The sequence below is a fragment of the Carassius carassius genome, chromosome 11 (assembly GCF_963082965.1).
Source record: "Carassius carassius chromosome 11, fCarCar2.1, whole genome shotgun sequence".
NCBI lineage: Eukaryota > Metazoa > Chordata > Actinopteri > Cypriniformes > Cyprinidae > Carassius > Carassius carassius.
In genome coordinates, this window is record NC_081765.1 from 11,871,520 (window position 1) to 11,885,438 (window position 13,919).

At 39.4% G+C, this 13,919-nt stretch overlaps 1 pseudogene; it reads left to right on the top strand.

The window, feature by feature from the left end:
• LOC132152577 (partitioning defective 3 homolog B-like) overlaps positions 1-13,919 on the top strand; it is a 340,755-nt pseudogene that overhangs the window by 72,051 nt on the left and 254,785 nt on the right.

A 13,919-nucleotide genomic window follows, 5' to 3' on the forward strand; every position in this document is an offset into this window, starting at 1 on the left:
TTTAATCAGCTGAAGGAGAGATTCACTGCCACACCCATCCTCCATCATCCAGACCCGGAGAGGGAGTTCGTCGTGGAGGTTGACGCCTCGAACACTGGAGTGGGTGCGATCCTGTCCCAACATCACGGTAACCCCGCGAGAATGTTTCCCTGTGCCTTTTACTCCCGCAAGTTAAGCTCGGCGGAGCGCAATTTGATGTGGGTGACCGGGAGCTTCTAGCCATGAAGGCTGCCCTGGAGGAATGGAGGCACTGGTTGGAGGGGGCACGTCAACCTTTCACCGTCCTCACTGACCACCGAAACCTTGACTACATCAGGTCCACCAAACGGTTGAATGCTCGTCAGGCTCGCTGGTCACTGTTTTTCTCTCGTTTCAATTTCAGGATCACGTACAGACCTGGGTCCAAGAACGGGAAGGCTGATGCTCTGTCTCGTCAGTTCGAGGATTTCAACGAAGTCACCAAGCCAGAACTCATCCTACCTCCCACTCTGATCGTGGCACCTGTGCAGTGGGTGCTTCAATGGGTTCACTGCACACCCAGCGCGGGACATCCAGGTATCTCTGCTACTGTACAGTTAGTCTCCAACCGCTTCTGGTGGTCCACACTCCGGGCTGATGTTATCAAATTTATCCATCAATGTCCCACCTGTAACACAGTCAAATCTTCCCACCTTAAACCTGCCGGTCTCTTACAGCCACTTCCAGTTCCTCAACGCCCGTGGTCCCACATCGCTGTGGATTTCGTAACAGATTTACCTCCGTCTCAGGGATTTACCACAGTGCTGTCGGTCGTGGATTGCTTCTCCAAGTCCTGTCGTTTCATCCCCCTTATGGGTCTACCTACTGCCATGCAGACTGCGGAGGAACTTCTCAATCATGTATTTCGTCTGTTTGGCATCCCCGAGGACATTGTCTCCGACCGTGGTCCTCAGTTCACTTCCTGTGTGTGGAGGGGACTATGCTCCAAACTCAACATCAACATCAGCCTCACCTCCGGATACCACCCGCAGTCTAACGGTCAGGCTGAACAGGTGAACCAGGACCTCATTCGGTTTCTGCGGACATACTGTTACGAGAACCAACAGGACTGGAACCGATTCTTGGTCTGGGCAGAGTACGCCCAAAATTCCCTGGTAAATTCTGCCACTGGTCTAACGCCCTTCCGATGCGTCTTAGGTTTCCAACCCCCTCTCTTCCCATGGTCAGGAGAGCCATCAGACCTTCCTGCGGTGGATACGTGGTTGCAACGCAGCGAGGCCACTTGGAATACCACTCATGTCCATCTGCGACGTGCCATCCACCACTTTCGACTTCATGCGGATCGTAGGAGACGTGAGGGTCCTCGGTATAGGCCCAGACAGTGGGTGTGGCTTTCCACCCGTGATCTGCGTTTAAGGCTCCCAAGCAAGAAGTTATCCCCTCGCTTCATTGGGCCCTTCAAGATTCTTCGGCAGATCACTCCGGTCTCGGTTTGTTTGGCTCTCCCAGCACATTATAGAATCTCACCCACCTCACCACCATATGTGTCTTTTCAGACCCGCTGCCGCTCCCAGGAGAGAGGAGGTCCAGGAGGGGGTCGGTTCCGTGCAGGCTCCCCCAATTGAGGTCGGAGGCGTACCAGGTACGAGACATCCTGTACTCCAGACGTCGCGGCGGGGTACTGCAATACTTGATTGACTGGGAGGGCTATGGCCCTGAAGAACGTTCCTGGGTCAGGTCTCAGGACGTCCTGGATCCTGCTCTTCTTACCACCTACCATCAGACTCACCCAGATCGTCCTACTCCAAGACCCCGTGGAAGACCCCGCCGTCGTTCAGGTCCTCGCTTCCGGAGCCGCTCGAAGGGTGGGGGCTCAACTCTGTCATGGAGCGCGCGCCTGTCACTGAGCGCGCGCATTCACCTCTCTCCGCTCTCATTCGCTCCTTGTCACCTGAGTTCTAGAACTGCAATTCCCATCTTTCCCCCCTGCTATCATTAGTTCCCAGCCCTGTCTGGTTTTTCCAATCAGCATCATCATATCCACCTGTTAATTATTATCCACCCTTTATCTGGACTGCCTAGTTCTTTGTTTCTTTGAGAAGTGTTATTTTGCCACGCTGCATGTTGCTTCGTGTTTCCTTGGTGTTTTATGATCAGTGAATCCTTGTTTCGTTACCTGCTTCAATAAAGTTCTGCAGATGGATCCGACTGCCTCTACTTCGTCATTACACTTTGTGTATTATTAGCTGTGTGTGTAAGCTACGACTAATGTGTGTGCTGTGGGACCCAACAATAAAGCTAAACATTCTACAACAATGTTGTCACTAGATTTTTACTGTCGTATTTTTTATGTTTTAAATTATGAATGAATTGTTAAATTTAAGGTTCATCTTGAAAATAAACACAAATAGAAAAATACATTAGTTTTTTTTTCTTCTGTTTTTCTTTTCGATTATATCGGCCATCATGCAACAAGTAGATTTAGATGTTATTTGAAGGTGCTAGAATGGTAAAACAATGTCAAATTTCCCACACTGTTATTTACGTTTTGAACGTGTTTATTTATTTTAATACAGTGATACATGGTAAAACACTTTTACTTACATATAAAGTACATGTATTCTACTATTCAAAAGTTTAGGGTTGGTAAGATTTTAAACCTGTTAACTGTCACCCGGCCCCTCGGTGGGCCGCCTATGTTTACTTCACTATATTGCAATTAAATCCTAATCTAATCATGACAAACTATATATCACTGGAAAGGTCTAAGACTCCTAAATAGTTATTTCAGCAATTTTTTTGTTAAAAATTATTTAGGAAAAGTATTAGATTAATTTATGGCAACAGTGCACCCCCAAAAACCTACAACATAACAGGAATTCTGACCTGTCAAAAAAAAGTCTTCTTTGTTGCCCTTTTCTCTATCACACTTTAGAAATCATCAGAAATTATATATCACTTGAAAACTTAAAATCTCAAAATCCATCTTTTGAAACCTATTTGCCGAGCTCCAGTGTTCTGAAATGTTTAATCTTTTTATTATCAGTCTGTCTGAACCTATCATCACTATCTTTATCTTTTTTTTCCTTTTCAGTCTCTTAGTTTTTCCTCAGTCTGTTTTATATTTCCTTTGTATATGTGTCTCATTTGGCCTTTTTGCACCTCTGTCTGTTGTGTTTCCATCTCCCATCACGTCATCATCTGGCGTCTGCCGATTCTGCCCCTTATTCATAAACACTTCACTTCTCCACCTTTGTTCCTATTCCCCCCTCTATCTCTCTGTTTACCCTTCTCTTCCTTCCCTTGTCTGTCTTTCTCTGTGTAGTCATTCTGAGGGGCCACAGACTCATCTGTGTGCTCTTATCTGCTGTGCCATTGTGCTGTTGACTCCCTGCTGTCAACCCCTCGGGCCTCTTTCACACTGACACCCGTTTATCATCATCCTCTCATCACCCTCTCTGCCAATCACACACACACCCACTGATAACCATCCGCTTTATCAGAGAGACAGTGAGAAAATCTTAAACTCTAACCCCATCGGCATTGAGCCTGACTCCTGTGTCTAACTCTGCGTTTCCTCTTAACTGATCTCGATTCAGTCTGCGGGATAACATTTCAGACACGCCTCCTCTGGGGCCTTAATTTCGGCTAAGATAAACAGCAGTATCAAAGATTTGCCTTGTATTAGTTTCTGCCACAAGATTATACCTGGGCGCTTAAGATTTTTTAATAGAAAGCATGCAATCTCTCTTAAATCAATTAAGCAAGAGCTGTTCTCAAGTGAAAGGTAATTGAAGTGATGAAAAGAGGTGGTGCAGGTAATCTGGGGCTCAGCGGTCAGTATCGTAGTGGATTAGAGCCGCATTGTGACGGTCTCAGATAAATACGGTGGTATGATGATGAGGGTGATGGGAGGTGAGCTAAGAGCCCCATTCTGAGCTTAAGCATCTGACTGACAGCATGGCAGTGAGCAGCTTAGTTGCATCCTGCGGCTTAATCAGGAGACTTCAACTTCGAAATGTGAGTCTCAGAAAATTTCAGATTGGGGTATTTAAAGTTTGTTAGCCTGCAGGTTTGTAGAATATTCATAAATATTTGTTTCAGTTACAATGGAGGTTTATGCAGCTGATCTCAGAAGAAAACAGAACAGTTTTGTGGTGATTTGGTATATGAATCCATGATGTGATTTGTACACAAACATACAAAAAAAGTAAGCATGAAGGTCCACCCCTAAACATAATTTTCATTGAGGCATAAGACATTTGTATGAAAAAGCATGGCTTCATATGAATTATATATCAGTTCTCCAAAACATAAAATAGTTATGAAACGCTGCACTCTTAATGAAGGTCCCACAAAGGGATTGTTGCAGAAATGCAAAATAAGAGCAGCTTTTAGTGAACAGCTCTTAAAAGAACATTTAATATAACATTTTAATCTAAATCTAAATAACCATTTTCTACTAAAAATGACTTATTGTGGAATGGAAAGATTCCGTGGAACCACAGATAAAGAACCTTTATTTTTAAGAGTGATGAGAATGTGTTGGGTTTATGACATTTAGAATGACAGAATTAGAATATAAATTCTAATATAAATTGACACACCTTCTCATTCACAGAGTTTTCTTTATTTTCATGACTATGAAAATTGTAGATTCACACTGAAGGCATCAAAACTATGAATTAACACATGTGGAATTATATATGGAATTATATACATAACAAAAAAGTGTGAAACAACTGAAAATATGTCATATTCTAGGTTCTTCAAAGTAGCCACCTTTTGCTTTGATTACTGCACTCTTGGCATTCTCTTGATGAGCTTCAAGAGGTAGTCACCTGAAATGGTCTTCCAACAGTCTTGAAGGAGTTCCCCAAGAGATGCTTAGCACTTGTTGGCCCTTTTGCCTTCAGTCTGCGGTCCAGCTCACCCCTAAACCATCTCGATTGGGTTCAGGTCCAGTGACTGTGGAGGCCAGGTCATCTGGCGCAGCACCCCATCACTCTCCTTCTTGGTCAAATAGCTCTTGATGCCTTCAGTGTGACTCTACAATTTTCATAGTCATGAAAATAAAGAAAACTCTTTGAATGAGAAGGTGTGTCCAAAATTTTGGTCTGTACTATGGAAGCATATGGGTAGCATTATTCAATTTGGAATGTAATATGCAAAATGACAATGCATTTCTTTATTTACATTTACATTTTCCAATACATTTGTGCAACGTTTGGTGCAAAATGAAAATGAAAATTAAATTACATATTTTTCATTTGCCATTTCATACCCCATTTTTAATATGTAAAATGAATACTAATTTTAACGCTTTATAAGTTGCAAAATTAAAATGAAAATATATTACAGAAATGATTAGATATGTCTAACATGTTCAAGCAAAAACTGTGGCAAAATAATCATTTAAATGCTATTTTTCTTAAATGCATTAACACTCACAGTCAAGACACTTACGATTGCATTTTCATTCAATGTCCCGCAATGAATGTAGCAAAATTCAATGTGCACATTGAAAATGCATTCCGAGCCGATCACGTGTCCGCCCCCTCCCGACACGTCAATCACTGCGTGAACAAGGCGGGGCTTGCAGAAGGTCAGAGACTCAAATCTCAAGAAAAGGATTGAAGTGAGAGAACATGGACAAGACAGTTGGTCCGTGTACGTTTTGATAATTTCGGTTTATGGCTTCAATATTTCATTTGCACTTGTGGGCGGTGCTGAAATGCTGCTTTCATCTGATTGGTTGAATCGCTCAACCGAGCACGAATTATGTGCCCAGCTACATCTGATTCAAATATTATGCTAATTAACAGTGAGCGGTAGTTTCAGACATTACAGTGCTTCACTCGCACTGACTCTTATTCTGCCTGAAAGAATGAAAAGACCGAGTTGAAGGTTGAGCGATTCGACCAATCAGATGAAAGCAGTGTTTCAGCTCCGCCCACAAGTGCGAATGAAATATTGAAGCCATAAACCGAAATGATCAAAACGTACACAAACCAACTGTCTTGTCCATGTTCTCTCACTTGAATCCTCTTCTTGAGATTTGAGTCTGTGACCTTCTGCAAGCCCCGCCTTGTTCAAGCAGTGATTGACGTGTCGGGAGGGGGCGGAGACGTGATCGGCTCGGAATGCATTTTCAATGTGCACATTGAATTTTGCTACATTCATTGCGGGACATTGAATGAAAATGCAATCGTAAGTGTCTTGAAGTGAGTGTTAATGCATTTATGAAAAATAGCATTTAAATGATCATTTTGCCACAGTTTTTGCTTGAACATGTTATACATATCTAATCATTTCTGTAATACATTTTCATTTTAATTTTGCAACTTATAAAGCATTAAAATTAGTATTCATTTTACATATTCAAACTGGTGTATGAAATGGCAAATGAAAATTATGTTATTTAATTTTCATTTTCATTTTGCACCAAACGTTGCACAAATGTATTGGAAAATGTAAATGTAAATACAGAAATGCATTGTCATTTTACATATTGCATTGTCATTTTGAATATTGCATCCCAAATTGAATAATGCTACTCATATGCTTCCATACTGTACTGTGTGTATATATATATATATATATATATATATATATATATATTCACAATTTATATTCTAATTCAGTTCTAATATACTGTATATGTATTCTGCTTAAATTCTAGTTTACTCACCCACATGATGTTTCAGTCAAAAGTAGAAATTTAGTGGAATGTTTATACTGTTCTTTTCAATTCATTGGAATTTGATAGTAAGGGATGAAAAAACACAAATAAATACTATAAAAGCTGTCAACACAATTTGTGCCTTATGCTTTAAGTCTTCTGTAGCCATGCAATAGTTTCGGTTATCTTCCTCCCTGCCATAGCTCTAAAATCTGTAACGCACATCTCAATAAATGCCACTTGTTAGTTCAAATCTTGTACAACACATCTTTAAAGCACTGTGTTTGAGTGCACATTTTTAGAGTTTTGTGGAATTTCTTCAAATCTATAATATAAATTGGGAAAAACAGTGAAAAGTAAGTCCAAAGTGTTATCAAACACTGTACTTCAAACTCATCGATACAACTTTGTTAATTATTGAAGTGAACTTTTGCCAAGTTTTAGGCTGCTCTTGTCTTGTATTGAACATGATGCGTTTTGTGTGCAATACTTGTGAATTGACGTAGACCTGGTGCAGTGCTTCTAGTCCGGTTTGTGACTACCTTGATGGACCACATTTATGGTGCTCATTTTGACCTGATTTGGAGCCTGACAAGTCTCCATCCAGTCATTTTGTATGGAAATACTTTGATTAAGGTGAATAAGGAGGATTTTTAGTTCTGTGTGAACTATCACTTTAATGTATTTTGACAGCATCTTTGGCATCCTAGACTCATCCTGGTAAAGGAATGTCATGCAAGTACTGATCTGTACTGAAAACTCCACCTATTAGAAATTCCTCCAATCCCATCTGTAAAAGAGGATTTAGACAGTTTTACAGCTCAAATAATGCATTCAAAAAATTTGTCCCATGGATCTCCACTTTTAGTGTGTTTATCATCAACATTGTTCTGTAATCAGATGTGTGGGACAAATGTGGTACATAGTGTAGACATTAAGTTGAAAATATTTTTGTACATTTCTGTATGAGTAGCAGTTAAGACAAAGTGCTGGTCTAAAGTAACCTTTGTATTTGCAAAGTGCTGTTTAAATACGTTTTTTACCAGCCCCTATATTTACTCCGAAGGTAAGTAGGTTTAACGTTAGTCATCCTTTAATGCTATGAGTCTGGAGTATTAACCACTGGAGACTGAGAGCATGATTGTGCATGCGGTGCTTCTGCATCCCTGTTGAGTGACTGGATCCCTGATTGTGAGGCCGAATTAAAGTCCTTCTGAATAGGAGGATTATTTCCACCCTGTAGGGGAGCTTTACTCTGGGTTAAACACTCGCAGGTAAACACACAGCCTTGTTCACACCAATTCACATACATTTTCCATTACTCAATCATCTCCAGCCTACATCAGACATCTCTGAATCCGCAACACAGTAGGCGATGCATAAAGAAACAGCAACTGTATTCAAATAGTCCTTCATTCGCAGGAGTATCGCATGTTTCTCCAGGAACTCTTGTGAGGCAGAACCACACTCGTCCCGTACACAATCACAAGAGAGACTGTTAATCTGAACCAGCGCTCTTATTTGTGCAAAGCTACTGAAGCTCAGCATTTTAAAAAAGGAGAAGTGAAAAGACGAGAGTGCTTTGGTAATTTGCTCTCTTTTATTCCTCTCTTTTTTGTACCTTCTGTCTGTATGGAAGAGAAAGCAGGTAAATGAAGAGGACAACTGCTCAAATGCCCCTTTCCTGTTTCACAGCTATGCTTTCATCAACTGTCCTCATCTTTAGACGGTGTGGCAGGCTTTCTTCACCATTCATTTGTTTGCCTGTTGATGCAGGATGTTTAACCAAAGAGGAAAAGTAGAAGTGAGGTAATGAACGAAAGAGCTCTGTTCCAAATCTTAGTAAGGCTGCTCCTGTAGGCATTATTGTAAAGCTGATCCAAAAGGTAGGCAACCTCATTATGCTGCTTTGAAAAATACTGTGTTAAATTGTAGCCTTTGTAGAGAAGGCACTCACAGGATGCAATGTACCAAGCACTGTATGAAGCTGAGATGGGGAATTTTCAATTTCTCTCATTTTGTCTACTGGATTTTTGTATGTATGTATGTACGTGTGTGTGTGTGTGTGTGTGTGTGTGCTCTTGTTTTTGTTACATATCAGGACACAACTCTGTATAATCACATGAGTATGACACAGGTATTACAAGGAGAGGGTGACTTATGAGGACATAACCCATGTCCCCATTTTTCAAAACGCTTATAAATCATACAGAATTAGTTATTTTTTTGAGAAAGTAAAAATGCACAAGTTTCCTGTGAGGGTTAGGGTTAGGTGTAGGGTTGGTGTAGGGCCATAGAATATACAGTTTCTACAGTATAAAAACCATTACGCTTATGGGATGTCCCCATTTTTCACAAAAACAAACGTGTGTGTGTGTGTGTGTGTGTGTGTGTGTGTGTTTGTGTGTGTGTATACATATATGTATTTGAATATATTTTAAAATGCCATTTATTTCTGTCATGACAATGACTGGTTTCTCATGACATGATTCTGCAATCTGCTGATATGGTGAAACATTAAAATACATATTTTTTTTAAAGCGTCACTTCAGCGCTGAGGAATGCTGAGAAAAGTAACATCATAGAGGATGCTAGCCTTCCTTCTGGTATATCAACCAACCATCATAGAGACGTAAATTACGTGCTATTAGTTTGAACCTGTTTTTATACAGTCTATGGTTTGAACGTTTCCTGGAGCAGCTGGGCTGATAATTTACCAAGTATTTATAGTGAGTATCGATTTTGAATATATTTTCTTTACGGTTTCTGACTAAAAGCCACCAAAAAGGCATTTTAAAGTGGTTAAGCAAATAATAATAATAACAATTGGCAGGGATCCCCAGATCAATACAATTCGTTTGCCTCCTCTATTTTAAAATCCACGAGCTGCCACTGGTCGGTTTATTTCATTTAATATAGTTAATCTAATATAACATCATAGTAAGAGTGCAGTTGTTCTCCAGATATTAGCATAACAAATTTGATTTAGATTTTTATAAAAATTGAATGAACAAGAAGTTATTATTAAGTGCATTTTAGGCACCATATTGCCTGTTTAAGCACTATTTCACCAACGAAAAAAGTTCAAAACTAAGCTACAGCAGTAACAGCACTAATTGCGTCTTTGAGAAACACACTGAGGAGGTGTTTCCTAACTGAATGAATCCACTTTTTGAACAAATCAGTCATTGACGTAATAAATAATAATTTTTTGTTTTTTCCCCTCTCTTTCAAGTCTATACCGATCTCACTATACAGTTGTGTGAGGGTGTATGTCTAAGAGTGTGTATGCCTTCATTTTGCTAACCATGGCAAATGTTTTTATATATGCATGTTTTAATTATAACTGTGAAGCAACAACATTGCTATTAAATGTGCTATATGAATAAATAAAAGTTGAAGTTAAGTTCAAACTCCATTGTATTTTGGTGGCTTGATTGTGTAAACAACTTCAAAAACATTGCAAAAAAAAAATGTTTTGAAGTTTTGAAGAATGTTTTCATCAATTTAGTCAACTTTTTCATTGAACCAGAAAGAAACTTTGAGAAGAAGGATAATGGAACGGTCTCCATGCAATAGTAAGGCTTTCCTCTCTGTATACATATCCTTAAGTACAATTTTGCCTGTTTTATTGGTGTCCCCTTCAAAACTTGCTCGTGAGAAATGTTATGTTTATTGTCCCCCCCAACATTTAGATGAGATTTTCGCCCCTGTATATATATATACATTTGAATTTTTATATATATATATATATATATATATATATATATATATATATATATATATATATATATATATATATATATTTGTTAACATTTAAAAGTTTGGCGTCTGTGAGGCTTTAAAATGTATATTTTAATTGTGTGTTTAACTGTTATATGTATACTTATTAAACAGATTATTTATTTATTCATTTATTTATGTATTATTATTATTATTTCATTTTGAGTTGAGCCCCATCAGTCACTTATTAGTAGATGAAAAAGGAACACATTTTCTTTAGAGCCATTAGAAAAAGTGGAAATACTGTGTTCACTCCAACCTATAAAATTCATTAATGAATTAATGCATAATGTGGAGTATGTAACAACATTTTGGAATGAGTTAGAAGTGGAGAGTGAAATTGGGAGTGCTAGATGGAAGGGTGCTGAAAGACCCCCCCCCCCCCAATTAAAGCCAGCCTAATTATTTTGGGGCTCCTTGGCCCCTCCTCAAGGAGCCGATTCTCTTTGAAATGTCTTATTTGAGCCGGCCTTGATTAACAAAACTTCTGGTGAGTTGATGAGACTGCACTTCATAGGATTTACTCATACTTACCACCGTTTTTTCCCCGTCTTTGTTGTTGTTGTTTGTGGTTTCCATCGCATGGTGATTGTGTTTAAACCCCGTCTCTCTCGCTCTATTGCTCTCTCTCTTGCTCTCAGACAGAGTCTTTGCTGGGGTAGCTTATCAGTGTTGGGTCCTCAGAGCTCTCTCCTGCATTAGCATCTCAACAGTCTCAGCTCTTTCTCCAAATAGACTCTCACACACAGTCAGACACAATCTGCACTACATACCTCAGGAAACATGAAAGAATTCAAGTCAAACAGGAGCCCAGAGAAGGGAGTATTTATGTTTGTGTGTGTGTGTGGTGCAGTCATTAAGACCTCACACACGGGTAAATTATTGGACTACCTGTACATGCCTGTTTGGGAGTGCTGAAGCTTAAGGCTTCAGGAAAAGAGAGACTCTCCACGCATCTTTAAATTGCAGTGTTTTATTTTACCACCTCATGCTCACTCACACCAGACTGGAAATCAATGCAGATAACTTGGGCACCGGCATTATAACAATACAACTGATCATTTTAAAGATTCCTGAAAACAAATGACCCATAATCTCTTCAACAATATCATAAGAGCACCACAACTGTTTTCAGCTTTGATAACAATAATTAATGTTTCTTCAGCACCACATCAGCATATCAGAATGATTTCTAAAGATTCATGTGACACTGAAGACTGGAGTAATGATTCTGTGAATTCAGCTTTGATATGTCAGGAATAAATTATATTTTAAAATCTAATCAGATAGATTTTAAACTGAAATAGTATTTCCCTATAATACTATTTTCACTGTATTTCTGATCAAATAAATGTAGCCTTTGTAAGCATAAGTGTCTTCTTCAAAAAACATAAAAAAATAAATAAAATAAAAAACCTGCCGACCCCAAACTTTGAAACAGTTGTGTATTTGGCCACAGTAAATGAAGACATTGGGGTTATTCTAACAGTGTTGTTCTCTTTGATTGCTGGAGTGTGTTGTATTTGTTCCTCATGACCTTGTAATCAGTGGCAGGGTTTTCATGTACTGTCCCTCAGGCATAATGACACATACTTCATTTTAAGAATAGTACTGTGTCCCAGCACTTCTCATTAAAAAAAAAAAAGAAATATTTGTTTGTTTTTCCCTTCTCGATGTTCAAGTTCTCTTGACTATTCAAAGTGAAATGAATCCCCTCTAAGAGTTTAGCCTTGAATTTGAGCATTTGTTGTATTTGAAGTTATTTCAGGGGTGATCATTAAGTCTCAGAAATTTTTAAAGGGATACTCCACCCCAAAATGAAAATTTTGACATTAATCACTTACCCCAATGTAGTTCCATGCAGGTAAAACTTTGTTTGTGTTTGGAAAACAATTTAAGATATTTTGAATGAAAATTGGGAGGCTTGTGACTGTCCCATAGACTGCCAAGTAAGTTACACTGTCAAGGTCCAGAAAAGTATGAAAAGCATCATCAGAATAGTCCATCTGCCATCAGTCTCCATATCACCATATGCTGCGTATGCTCTTCTGTATCAGCTGCGCCACAAAGCTGATACAGAAGAGCATACGCAGCATACGGTGATCTGGAGAGACACAGAGGAGACTGTTGACAAAGGAATTGTTGAATAAAGTCGTTATTTTTGTTTTATTCGAATACAAAAAGTATAAGGGTACAAGATAGACAGAAGTCGTGGCCACGAGAAATGGATGTTGTTCCCTCAACATAGCATCTCGAGGCCACGACATAAAAATGTCGTTACCTCGACAAAATGATCTCGTGGCCACGACATACAGTAATATGATGTTCCCACGAGTTAATATGATGTTCCCACAAATTAATATCCTGTGGCCACGACATATTATCACTTTCCCACGAGTTATTATTTCGTAGCCACGACAAAACTAAGTTAACCGAACATGTCACTTTACGGGCACCGTAGCTTCCAGACTTATGTGTGTCATGTTTACTTCAAATCCATTATCGGTCGGTCTCAGTCTGTATTTCTTTCTTTCACGTTTCCATCCAGCTCCTGCAGTGTCTCAATGCACTCACTCACATATGACTGCAAATATTCCACCATGAAGAGCTATTAGTTGTAGATTAAAGGTGAATGATCGGTGCATCAGTACAACAGACCGTTCTGTCCACAGTTATCCCACTTACACTCCCACTATATCATCACACCACATGCCAAGAACATTAACTGCTGAAAAAGGGGAAAACAGGGAAAAAAAGAGGAACATTTGAAAATTAGTCAGAAAAGGCAGGCAACATGGAAACTATTTCAGCAGGGTATGTTGGAAAACAAGAGCATATACTAGAGAGCTGACTAACCCAGACATGTACGGCAGTTCGTGTGTGAGATCTGAGGGCCAGGAGACAGTGAGTTTACACAGGTTTATGATGTGCCGTCTGACTTCTTAATATTGTGACTGATGGGTTTTGTTCTTGTGTGTGTGCAGTAGCAGCCTCACAAGGACGGTGGAGATTTCAGGAGAACAAGGGCCTCTAGGAATACACGTGGTGCTGTACTGTTCCTCTCTCAGCGGAAGGATAGTACAGCACTCCACATTTTCACTTTCTCTTCTTTTCATACGCAAACACACACTTGCTGATGATGCATGTCTTACTTAAAGCACAGTGACATGCGCCAGAGAAATCTAAGCTCCACCGCACACATTCAGAGCTTTGTTTGTGTCTGCACAAGCTTTTGAACTATCTATATGCTAGTCAAAGTCAAAGTCAAAGTCACCTTTATTTATATAGCGCTTTAAACAAAATACATTGCGTCAAAGCAATTGAACAACATTCATTAGGAAAACAGTGTCAATAATGCAAAAATGATAGTTAAAGGCAGTTCATCATTGGATTCAGTTATGTCATCTCTGTTCAGTTAAATAGTGTCTGTGCATTTATTTGCAATCAAGTCAACGATATCGCTGTAGATGAAGTG